The 12,505-nt window shown below is 37.8% G+C and overlaps 1 non-coding gene across 1 annotated transcript; it reads left to right on the top strand.

The window, feature by feature from the left end:
• Positions 1-7,436: 7,436 nt before the first annotated feature.
• On the top strand, positions 7,437-7,543 carry LOC132358104 (U6 spliceosomal RNA). Its single transcript, XR_009500458.1, has one exon. It is a non-coding gene; the product is annotated as a U6 spliceosomal RNA (small nuclear RNA).
• Positions 7,544-12,505: the final 4,962 nt, after the last annotated feature.

Raw genomic sequence — 12,505 nt, 5'->3', positions numbered from 1 at the left:
AAAGCACTTTCATAGTTGTTAAAAAGTCAGTCCTTACCACATCCATGAAAGTTAGACCAGGTCTGTTCTGTTGTCTACCCCAGGGGCCTTCCTGTCAAAAATAAAAACTTTATAAACTCCTTTTAATGAAGGACCACATTTTGTATATTCTCAACAGACCAGGGTGTAAGCCCCGAGGACTTAATCCAAGTTTAACAGTAACTGGGACATGTGCTAAGGTACTGTCGAACATATGCTATTTTGAACAAGGGATCACGTCTTATTTTATTAATCTTGTATAGAATACATAACACATTTCCATACACACCTGGGCAATCAGAAGAAAATTGATGACTATGAGTAAGGTAAGTAAAATATAGTCCCTCCTGGATTCAAAGTGATCATCTAATTGAGGCAAATTACCTTATCCAGGATTTGCTTATAATACAAAATGTAGCTCTGAAAAGCTTAATGATATTGAATTGGTACCCCTTTGAACTAAATTACTTCTTTAGAGAGCAAAATGGTCTTCCTGGAAGAGGTAATTTACCTTAAACATAGGAGCACTTTACCTCAAAGAAAGAGTACCAATTTGCTCTGGGAACTCCATGCTTTTGTTGCCGACCCCCCTACACAAAGAATTGGCCATTGCAAACTATTTGTCTACTACTGTTTAGGTACTTCAAAATATAGCCAGTGTTTTCCTCCTTAAAGTGGCCGTATTGGAATGTTAACTCCCTGAGGACAGGGATCTGCTCTTAGTGGGAAACTTAGACCGTGATAATTAAAATAGTATGCTTGGAAAAGGTTTGACATTTCATGAGGGGAAATTTCTTCACTGCTATGACTCTCACACAAATGAGGTGAAAATTGCTGATAATCCTTTTTAGGTAAAGCCTATTTGAGGGAATAGCCCACTCCTTCTAGCTGAATTCACTCTCTGACCCCTTGAAAACTAACAATAGTCCAGATCCAGATAATCCCTGCAGTCAGTCTTTTATCAAACAGTTCTTATAAATGCTAATGAAGAGCCTCCCTTGAGTTCCCATACTTTGTATTGTAGACCAACCCTCTGCTCCAAGCACTGTTTTAGGCGTGATGCCTTTTGTACAAACATTCTCTAATACTCTCATACAGTGGATGTACTATTTGGATTTTATTTTTCTTGCATTTCAGTGTTGCCCTCCTGCATATTTTAATGAGCCATCCCTAAATCCTTTTTATTGCTGTGGTTGTTTTCACTGTTGTTTTTATTGAGAAATGGAATTAGCAGGGGCCAGATAGAGGAAAATATTACCTATATTTATTTTCTTACCACTCAATATCTACAAGCATTCTATTCCCATCTATGGTATTCATTGCAAACCTGTCCAGGTTAGGCCTTGGTTTTTGTCTTTCTATCATGTTTCTAAGCTGGCAAATCTTTGTTCTTTGTGGTCATCGTAATTAAAAAAAAAAAAAAAAAAAACTCATATCAGCTCTGAATGTAATGTCCGTCGATCTTTAACAAGGCTATTAAACAAGAATATTGTTAATATCTGAAACTATTCTGACATTATCCTATATTTTCAAGCCACCTGATATTGTTCAAGTGAGCTTTCTTCATTTTCTTGGTCGCTAACTGACGAGTCACTAATAATCATTTTTTTGTCAGACCTTTACAACCTAGCGTTTACCACAATTCTGGTTTCTTTAGGTTTGCGGGTGTCAAGGCTTCTCTCCTTGTCCACTTCCCTACACACTCAAAAGAGACAGGTCTTCCTCACACAGCCCCCTCCAACTGCTCAGTGGGCTTCAGTTCAAAGAGCTGCATTTAATTTACAGATCAATGTGATTCTGTAACAATGTGTTTCTCATTGTTTCAATGAGCCCGCACATTGTTAACTGTAATTTTTGCCGTGGTTAAATGCATGTTTTTATTTTGAGGGTGACGGTTTTGTAATTGTGTTAAACTACTGCCCACACTTACTGCTAAAAACAGAATTGACTTTTTTCTCCTTTTCAACCTCATAAATTTTCAAGAAAGCCTACTAGATAACAAAACCTGATTTCAACCTGATTTCATTGTACAGCAGGCACATCGCCTTCTCCACTGGATTGTATCTTTGAAATGGTAGAGCAATGCAAAAATCTACCACACACATGTTTAATTCATTGGCTGACCTTTAAAAACATAGATTTTGTCACTAAACTAAAAGTAACCCCAACCTTTAGATATATAGTACAATAATATTTAGACCCATAATATCTCTGCACAGGGGTCCATGGTTTAAAAGCATGATTTTAGGCTTAAATAAATTGATCTTTCTCTTTTTGCTTCCAAGTTCCACTCTGCTTTTTGTCCATCTCTCACTCCTGAGAAATGAGGCAAATTAACTCCTTAAAGGGAGCAGGAGACTCTAGGAGCAAGGAGCTATTTTTCCAAAACAACATTTATCGATTACAGATCTGGGTCATTAAACTGACTTTGCTGAGGTGGGAATTGTCAGAAGTTGTTCCTATAACCCCTCCTTCTTCCACTCACTGCACTGCCCACCCCCCAGTACACACCCAGTCTCTAGACATTGTACAACTTGTCTATCCTGTATTATACAGAGACTAATTCTGGAACTGTGGCCTCCTTGAGAGGTGGGACCAGGTCAATTAAACTTGGTATCCCCAAAGCCTAGTACAATGCCTGGGACATGTGTGGGCTCACTGAATAAGTGTCTGGACAGGGATCAGTTAAATAATTAACTGAACTTTAAATTTCCCTGATGCACTTACAGTTTTCTCCAATCTTAAAACTACAGTTAAGGGTGAACAGAGGGCAAAGCCTCACGATCACACTGACCTGAATTCCTTCAACTTTCATTCTGTCAAAACAGAAAAAGACATAATTCTCAGAATGTTAAGAGGCACTGGTCCAGTTAGTCCTATCTTTACTATGCCATTACTATTGAATACACATGCATTAACATTTCCATTAAATTATCTGTGAAATTCCAGACTTCCACTCAATGTACTATGGTCAATAGGTTAAAGAAAAGCATTCACAATTGTTTATTGATACTGGCAGAAAAACAAAGATAAATAGGCATACTAAAATTTATACTCATGCCTTCTTTTATGGGCTCTACATTTATCTGACAGTATCAATAAATATCCTGCTACAGGTACAATAATATCGAGAGCTCATGAGAAAAAGACTTTTAAAACATCTTCATATCAACAGGAAATGACAGACACATGTAAGTGAAAACTAACTTTATTAGAAAAATAATTGCACCGAATTCCTATAATTGGATGGCTCTAAAAATTACCACAGTTTCAATTACTCAAGGATTGTGATAGAATTTCACGTCGTGAAAATGCAAGAACTTAACCAAATTATTTATTTCTTTTAAATGGTATATAACATGAATAAAAATATTACTGTTATTTAAATCTAATTTTAAAACATAATTTACATGATGAAAATTGCCCTACTTCTTAATCAGTCACTGTGGTAGAACTGTTTTAATAAAAGTTTCTTTTTATATATATAATTTAGCTTTCCTATTAGAAAATGAATTCTTCTATCTCCAAATTACAAATTGGATCACACTTTTAACCTTTTCTCCGATCCTGAAGCTTGCCTGAGATGAAGTGAAGAGGGTGTCACTTGATAACACCATCGCCTTTGCTTTGCATTTCTGTCCCGTACGATTGTCAAACTTGTATTATGCTAGTCCCCGATTTAACGCCATTACTACCCAGTGAGAGAGTACCAAAAGAAAGAGATAGAACTCAACGTGTTCCAGGCTGCTACCCTCCCCATAGTTTCCCATTCATCACAAGACACCCAGCCTCCCTCAGCTTCTTCCAGCAAATGAAATTCCTTTCTCATCACCAAGGAGAAGCCAGGGCAGCATGAAAAAGATATGCAACCTCAGGGAAAAGAAAGGAGATATGCAAACTAAACAGTCTTTTTATAGATATCATTGGATCACATCAATTGTTAATACTGACCCCTGACAGGACGAAATTGCATGGATTAGCAGAATTGAAAATTACAGTTCTAAGAATCATTTTAGGTCATAGGATCAAATGTCTGGACAGGTACCTTAGAGTCCACTTCCTCCTACCCTTTCATTTTGCCAAAAAGGAAACTGAGACTCGGGGAAGATAAGTGACTTGCCCAAATTTGCACACCCAGAAATGTCTCACCCTGAACTTGAACCCAAGTCTCTTAACTTCCAGCCCAGTACTTTTATCCACATCACCAACCTGGTTCCAATGAATAAAGCCGAGTGCTTCAGTGCAATTATTTCATCAGTGCCTTCATCCTCACCTTCTTCAGCCCCCCAGAATTTCTTTTGCCTATCTGCTCTCTTTTCAATTCATATTTGCATTTGAATGTATTTTATAATGTATAACCTTTATCCCTGGACTTCCCTGGTGGTGCACTGGTTAAGAATCCTCCTGCCAATGCAGGGGCCACAGGTTCGAGCCCTGGTCCGGGAAGATCCCACATGCCGCAGAACAACTAAGCCTGTGCGCCACAACTACTGAGCCTGCACTCTAGAGCCTGCAAGCCACAACTACTGAGCCCGTGCGCAACAGCTATTGAAGCCCACGCGCCTAGAGCCCGTGCTCCGCAACAAGAAGCCACCGCAATGAGAAGCCCACACACTGTAACAAAGAGTAGCCCCTGCTCGCCACAACTAGAGAAAGCCCACGCACAACAACGAAGACCCAACACAGTCAAAATTAAATAAATAAATTTATTTATTTAAAAAAAAAAACCTTTATCCTTAAAACTTTTGTTACTTTTTTTTCTGTAACTACCACCAATCTAAATTTTGCCAGCCTTACAGTCCCTGTTCCCACATGTCACAGTCACCTGACCTATATCAGGCCAGATTGTTTGCCCCACAGGACTGACAGAGCTCGTAAAATTCAATGCCTACTGTCAAAATTCATAGTGACCTCTCCAAGGATATTGCTAAAAGAAATGAAAGATGATGCAGCAATTTAGTTAATTAAAAATACACTCGTAATGAGTTTGAAAGAAAAGTAAGCATTTTCAGACACCAGCATGGTAAAACATAGATGCTACTGGACTATATGCAAAACTATTTAATCTTATAAATATGTCATTTTAATTCCAGCTAATGGATATGGACACTTTAAAAAAATGTAACGGAACTGCATGGTAATTGATAAACTGTGCCTCACCAAAGTAGGGCACTGCATATAGAATTCTAGGCACTGTCTTGATTTTTACATAGTGCGTTAATGAGTATATAAAAGGCCTATTTAGTTTTCATTTAGATGTTTTATTTAGGATAGAAAATTATATTATGTGTGTAATAAACTGCTGTTGAATTATAATTACACATATATCATCACAATATGAAGTTTTAAAAAGTCTTATCAATAAGATAATGTAAGCAGAATAGTAACAATAAATAATACAGCAATGAGAAATAGCAATTGCCCTGAACTGTGTATTATAACAAAACTAAATGACAGGGACTTCCTTGGTGACACAGTGGTTAAGAATCCACCTGCCAATGCAGGGGACATGGGTTCGAGCCCTGGTCCGGGAAGATCCCACATGCCACGGAGAAACTAAGCCCATGTGCCACAACTACTGAGCCTGTGCTCTAGAGCCCATGAGCCACAACTACTGAGCCCGCACTCTAGAGCCCATGAGCCACAACTACTGAGCCCACGTGCCACAACTACTGAAGCCCACGCACCATAATGAAGAGTAGCCCCCGCTTGCCACAACTAGAGAAAGCCTGTGTGCAGCAATGAAGACCCAATGCAGCCATAAATAAATAAATAAATAAATAAATTTTATTTAAAAAAAAAAACCTAAATGACTATATAACACTTAGATGGTTAAATTTCTCCTTTTTTCTGCTTCTTTCTCCTCTATTTCTCTTCCCTCTTTCCTATCCCCTATCTTTAGCTATAATGTTCACTTTTTAGTGTATTTGCCAATCTCACAACCCCATTTCCTGCAATCCCCAAGCAAGGGTGGGCCCTAGCTGCTATATACGTACCATGTACTCGATACTGCATCACCCTCTGAGCCCAAGATGACTGGACATGTGGAAACCTTCAACCTAAGCTGTGCTGATTTTCCTTCTGGGCCTTCCCCTAAGCCATAGCTGATCAGATGAGGGTGAACATTTACCTCCGGTGTGCCAACCAGATTCTTCTCCTAGGAATTTGGACTTGTGATACAAAGATGTGGGTCAGCCTCTGCTATTTGGATAAACCAAGAATGTTAGAAATTCAGAAGCTGTAAGGAGGCCATGCTTTTGTATTTGCTGATATTATGAAAGTTGATCTGGAAAAGAGGTGCTAAAAAAAGAGAAGCTTCCCAGTTTCTTGACAGTCAGTTTCCAGCTACCCATGAGATGGAAACTACCCTTTCTACCATGGGTTTCCTTGACACACCGTGTTTCTTACAAAAAGTTCCCCTTTTTCACTTAAGCTAATTTTAGTGGGCTTCTGTTACCTACAACCAAATACACTGTAACTAAGACCCTTTTTCTCTTTTCCCTTTTCTTCCTCTTTTTTGGGGGGGGGGGCAAACATGCAAACTACACACACACATACACACACTTACGTATTCACACACATACACACCTATTTAAGTTATAGGCCAAGAATTCTAGAACTCTATATGTTGGGTGACTTTGAGTCCCTATCCTTTGCCACTTTATCTTTATTCATTGCATCAGCTAGAATGTTTCTTAGGGATCTATAAAAACAACAAGAAATAAATGTTGGGGATCACCTGTCCCAAAAGGATTGCAATACATTATATTATTTCCCCTGTCCTCACTAGCCTCTCACTTAATAAGGAATCATACTTCCTAACTCAGTCTTACTGATATTTCTAATTATTCACAGAACATATGTACTTATTGAAATGAATAGCATCCAGTTCCAATGTGAGGACGGAATAGATACCTTGAAGCTCTGTGTTCTTAGCTGCCTGTTCTATGAGCAGGAATGTTGCCATCTATCTTGATGCTAGCAACATATAGACAAAGTATTTTAAGAATGAACTATATGTTTCACTTTTTATTCAGTTACAAAATTACAAAGATTGGAAGTGATATTTTGTGCTACAATTCCAATGGCATGTAGACTTGGTAGGGTTGATTTGTTTGTTTTTACTGTCTTGAAAATTGACTGATAAATGATCAAATCAATATGTTGCTCAGTTATCAAAGGTAGCTAAAGTACAGGGTAACTATGCTGTCATCTGTGAGTGCTATTGTTGGTTTTTCTAGTACAGTAGATTTAACGTTTGCTGCATTTAACCATGTAAAATTTGAGGATATTCACATAATATCATCTCAGAAGACAATTACCTTAATATCCTGGAAAAAAAATGAAGGTTTTACCAAGAAATGCTAAATAATATCAATTTTGACTTTAAGAATATAGGGCTCTAAAGGAGAGGGGTCGTGCTCACTTCAGCAACACATATACTAAAATTGGAACAATACAGATAAGATTAGCATGGCCCCTGTGCAAGGATGACATGCAAATTCGTGAAGCATTCCATATTTCTGCGATTGGGATTGACATATATACACTATTGATACTACATATAAAATAGATAACTAATGAGAGCCTACTGTGTAGCTCAGGGAGCTCTACTCAGTGCTTTGTGGTGACCTAAACGGGAAGGAAATCCAAAAATGAGGGGATATATGTATACATATAGCTGATTCATTTTGCTGTACAGTAGAAACTAACACAACATGGTAAAGCAACTATACTCCAATAAAAATTAATTTAAAAAAATAACATGTATCTTAACATATAAATGCTTTGATGTGACTACACTAGGAGACATAATGAAGAAGTCAGATGTCTACTGTGGCTAAACTCTAGAAAGACATCGAAATTAAACGATGTGAGGAAAATTTGCTAAGTGTCAAATTATTTGTAAAGATAATGAGTGCAACATAAACCCTAAAAAAGGAAAAGATCCATTCATTCAACAAATCATTATTGCGCCAAGCATTGTGTTCAACTCTGGGGTTGCACCTGAAAGGACCAATAATAATTACATTGGCAGAGAGGAAGATGAATAGCATTCCTAACAGCGTGAACAACAGAAACAAAGGTACAAACAAGGGGATATGTGGAGCATATTTTAGGGACATTAATCAGATTCACTTGTTTTTATAGGGGAATTAGAAAAGTTGTTTAAGGTTAGAAAAGATATAGAAGGCCTTGGAAACCAGGCTAAGGAATTTGGACTTCACCTTTGAGGGCAATGACAAGCCACTTGAATGGCAATGGCAAGCAAAATTTTGAGCAAGAAAGACATACCATCACAGAGTTTTAAGAAAATAAATCTGGTAGTGAAGGCACACTTTCAGGGTGTAGGTGAAGTTGAGACTCAAGATAGATTAATTAGGGGATCATTGAAATAGTCTAAGTGTCACATGATAAAGGCTGGATTAGGAAGTTAGCAGCAGATAGAAATAGGGAGAGGAAAATTTGAAAGGCCTGAATTTGAGAGCTATGATTGGATGTGAAAGAAAAGAAAGGAGAGAGTCAAAGGTTACAGTGAGTTTAAGGCCTAGGTGGCTCAAAAAAATTACTGAGTCAAGACAGGAAGCTAGTTTTAAGGAAATTTATGTTCAGTGTTAGGCATGTTGAACTGGAGACAATATGGGGCCATCCAAATGGAATTATCAGACGGATTATTTAATGGTGAAAATGATAAGGCTGAGAATATAAATTCTGAATCATATACATAAAGTATCAACTATTGTAGAGTCTGATCCCCATACTAGAAGACATTGGGGGAAATGAAGAAAGTTAACATAGCTCTGCCCTCAAGAGTTTATAATTTCAGTAGTATACTAAATGCTAAACTATGTTGTACAGTATTATAAGAGGTTAGAGAAGAGAGAAATAAATGTGGGGCAAGACAATCACTGAAGGCTTCTTAAAAGAGGTGGTACTTATGTCTGAACTAAAGAAGAGCCTGTATGACTTGTAGAATTTCTCAGCATATTGGTGAGGTTAACAATAATGATAAATATTTTATGATTTAATTTTGATAAATTAAAGAATAATGATAATCTCTTCCCAGCCAAGAAAATGAGTCTTTCTTCATAAGCTTAGACCCTGAAGATGCTGGGAAACTAAAAGAACGTGGCAAGGAACTTAATGAACATTAGGCACCAGGCTGAACTACTTGATAACACTTTTTCTATCCCTTTGCTACCTGGTTTACATGACCTCATTTCTCAGAAAGCTCTTGGGACATCACTACAGAAAAACACTTAATTCTCTTAGCTTGTGATGCAGGATCAGAAAAAAAAATTGTGTTGCCTTAAAGGGTGAAATAAGTGACTGGAAAATAAAATACAATTTTAGCAAACATTTTAGAGTGTTTACTCCTCAGAGCACGAGGCTGGGTTGAAAGGAGGAAGCGCAGAGGCATATAAACATGACATATCCCCTGCTCTCAAAGGGGCTTGTGGTCTGGTAGAGATGATCATCTATACATAAGACAAAGTATATAGGATCAGAAGGAAGGCAAAGGCAGCTCTGAAAGTTGTAAACCGAAATCCCTATGATATGGTGTGGAAGGGTCACTTGTGAACCCTGTTCCAGTGACAGAGTTCAGCCAGTACCAATTGGCATGTAAAATCGCAATGGGCTCACCAGTTAAAGAAAATTATTTACAAGCTGTACTCTGCGTTTTGAACTCAAGCATTTATTTCTAAATCAAGTGCAGTTTGAAGAAAAATGTAAATGAAGAGCTTCTTTTATTTTAAAACTTAATTTTGAGTGATGTCATTATACAAAGCATCAGAAATAGTCTTGAAAATGAAGAAAAAAATTCTTCATAACTCACATTTTACAACTCTAATATTTCAAGCAAAAAGTTGGATGAAAGTAAGAAAGAAAGCGAAATTCAGTAGCTTTTTGGCTGGAAAAGTTTGGCACTCTTCCATGACTTGCTTGCTGCAAGAGCCAGAATTTGATTCAGGAGGAGCTGAAAGCTTCTCCATGCTGCTCCGGTGGCCCAGAGATTCTGGCTTTGGACAGCACCATCTGGACCAGTGTGAACGACAAAGTCAAACCTCCCACGTGCATTTGCCTGACTGGGCAAATCAACTTCAGAGCAAGGGCACAGGCTGCCTCTCAGACTCCATCAGCTTTCTTCCTTGGTGGTGTGGATAGCTCCAAGGTGCCACTGCCATCATGAAGAGAGTAAGGCAGCTTTTCCTGTTGCCGTATATTGCAAATCATCCAATTGTGAGTTGCTATTTATCCCCTTTTTTGGCAGCTATAGCTACTCAGCTTCCTGTATCATCTTCTCTTCTGTGAATCAAAGAGCTTTCCTCGCATATAAATCCTATCAAGTGTCTTCTTTGGCAATCCCTCATTAGAGGAGGTTTTTCCTGATTGTTTTATACATGGGTGTGAATGTGGCTGGTGAGGCTGAGCTGAGCCCCACAGACTGTATTGTATCCCAAATCTTGCTTAGGATTTTAGTCTGTCAGTTATTTTAGTCATGCCTGCTTTTCTCTTTCACTACTCTTGACAAAAGTTAAAGTTCTGAGATCACTGCAATAGATTTTGAAACCAAATGAAGAGCTCATAAGGCCTATACAGTAATCTATGCTTCCATGCTCCATGTCTCCAAGAAAATCTAAATACCATCTCTAATGCCACTCTTGTTTTGTTTTGTTTTGATTTGGCCCAAGTGATTTTCCACCTAAAATCAAGCTGAGAGAGGAAGACACTCCATTGATTCTGCTGCCTGTGTAGTGCAATGGATATCTGCTGACGTTTTCTTCCTTTCTTTCTTTCTTTTTCTTCCTTCCTTTCTTTCTTTCTTTTTCTTTCTTTCTTTCTTTCTTTCTTTCTTTCTTTCTTTCTTTCTTTCTTCCTTCCTTCCTTTCTTTCTTTCTTTCTTTTAAATTGAAGTGTAGTTGATTTACGATGTTGTGTTGCTAATGTTTTCTTGTACAATACAAATAACATTTTCCCTTTTTAACTACCCCCCCCATCTTAATAGGCAAAAGAAGATCTATTCCCAAACAAGGTTGGTGCTGTTGATCAAAAGTGACAATAGCATGCAACCTGCCAATCTGAATCCATTTCCAAAATACCTGTGCAAATTTCTTATACCTTGATATTTCGAATGTAGACTAGGCCAGCTAGTTCACAGTTTCCCCAAATGAGCTATATGTAAGCATTTTGAAGTCCTTGAATTGTCAGCATTTAGGCCAGAGAAAGCTCTAAGAGACTTTCTGCCCTCAGTTTATAAAACTGAATTTTAAAAATAAAACAAAAAGGCTGCCAGCTGGGTTTCTTGCTGAGCTGACTTTGCAAAAATTTGAGATTTTATTTTTAACCCTAATGAGTTCTTAGTCCCAGATTGGGCAAGAATGCTCTAGTGAGTACATATGTGGCTTTAGTAAATAACCATGAAAATTTAGGAATAATGCCAGGTAAAATCACTTTATAAGAATGAAGTTAATTGTTCGTCTGAATCAATACACAGGAGAAGGTAACCCACTCTGAGTACAGATTTATAGGTAGGTTACATGCATGGGACTGTCAGAAGCTAAACAACGTCACTAGTCCAGGATATGCCTTCAGGATTAGAATAGAACTAAAGATGGCTATAATCTAATCAACTGCACTGTAATTTCTCTAAAGAATGTGTCTATACTATATGGTACTTTCCTGTATGGCGTCTATAAAGAGGAGAATTGGATAGAAAAAATTGCTTGTGTTAACTAACTCTGTCCAGGAAAGACAGGCACAATATATTGCAATAATGATAATGATAATTATGGAATCATAAACATTATCATTTATTGATGTTTAAGTGACATAATATATGTGAAGCATGTAGAACCATGCCTGGCACAAGTACCTATTCACTAAGTGTAAGCTATAATTATTATGAAGCTGTAATAGTACAATAAAACACTCTACAAAGTAATTTACAAACTTTAGTTTAAAATCTGCAGCCAGCCCACAACCCTGTGTTTTTACCAACCTTCAACCCTACTCCCTCCACACACCCAAACACCCTTAAAAGCTGGTCTTCCGCCATCCATCTAATTGCACAAGCCAGGACTAGGCACAATCCTGAACACCACCTTCTCCTTCATTCTTCAAATCTCATCCTTCAAGAAGGTTTATTGATTTTATTTCACTTTGTTAATATATCTGTCACTTACTAACAACTTCTCTGTACCTCCAGTGTCACCACCATGGTCCAAGCCATCATTTTCTCCTTCCTAGACTATTGCAAATAGCTTCCTAACTGGTCTCCTTGTGTACCAGGGGTACCAGTTGTGTACCCCTTTCTGCTATTTAAGCAGGTTCTCCATAAAGTAGTCAGAGTGATCTCTTCAAAACCCAAATCTGATCACTGACATTCTCTTTACTGGCTTTCTATTGTTCTTACACTATTACTAACCAAATCATCAACTAGTCCTGCAAGGTCATGCTTAGTCTGTCCCCTGCTTACCTCTCCAAC

Source organism: Balaenoptera ricei, chromosome X (assembly GCF_028023285.1).
Source record: "Balaenoptera ricei isolate mBalRic1 chromosome X, mBalRic1.hap2, whole genome shotgun sequence".
Lineage (NCBI taxonomy): Eukaryota > Metazoa > Chordata > Mammalia > Artiodactyla > Balaenopteridae > Balaenoptera > Balaenoptera ricei.
Note: the sequence above shows the minus strand (reverse complement) of the source record. Positions and strands in the feature narration are given on the sequence as shown.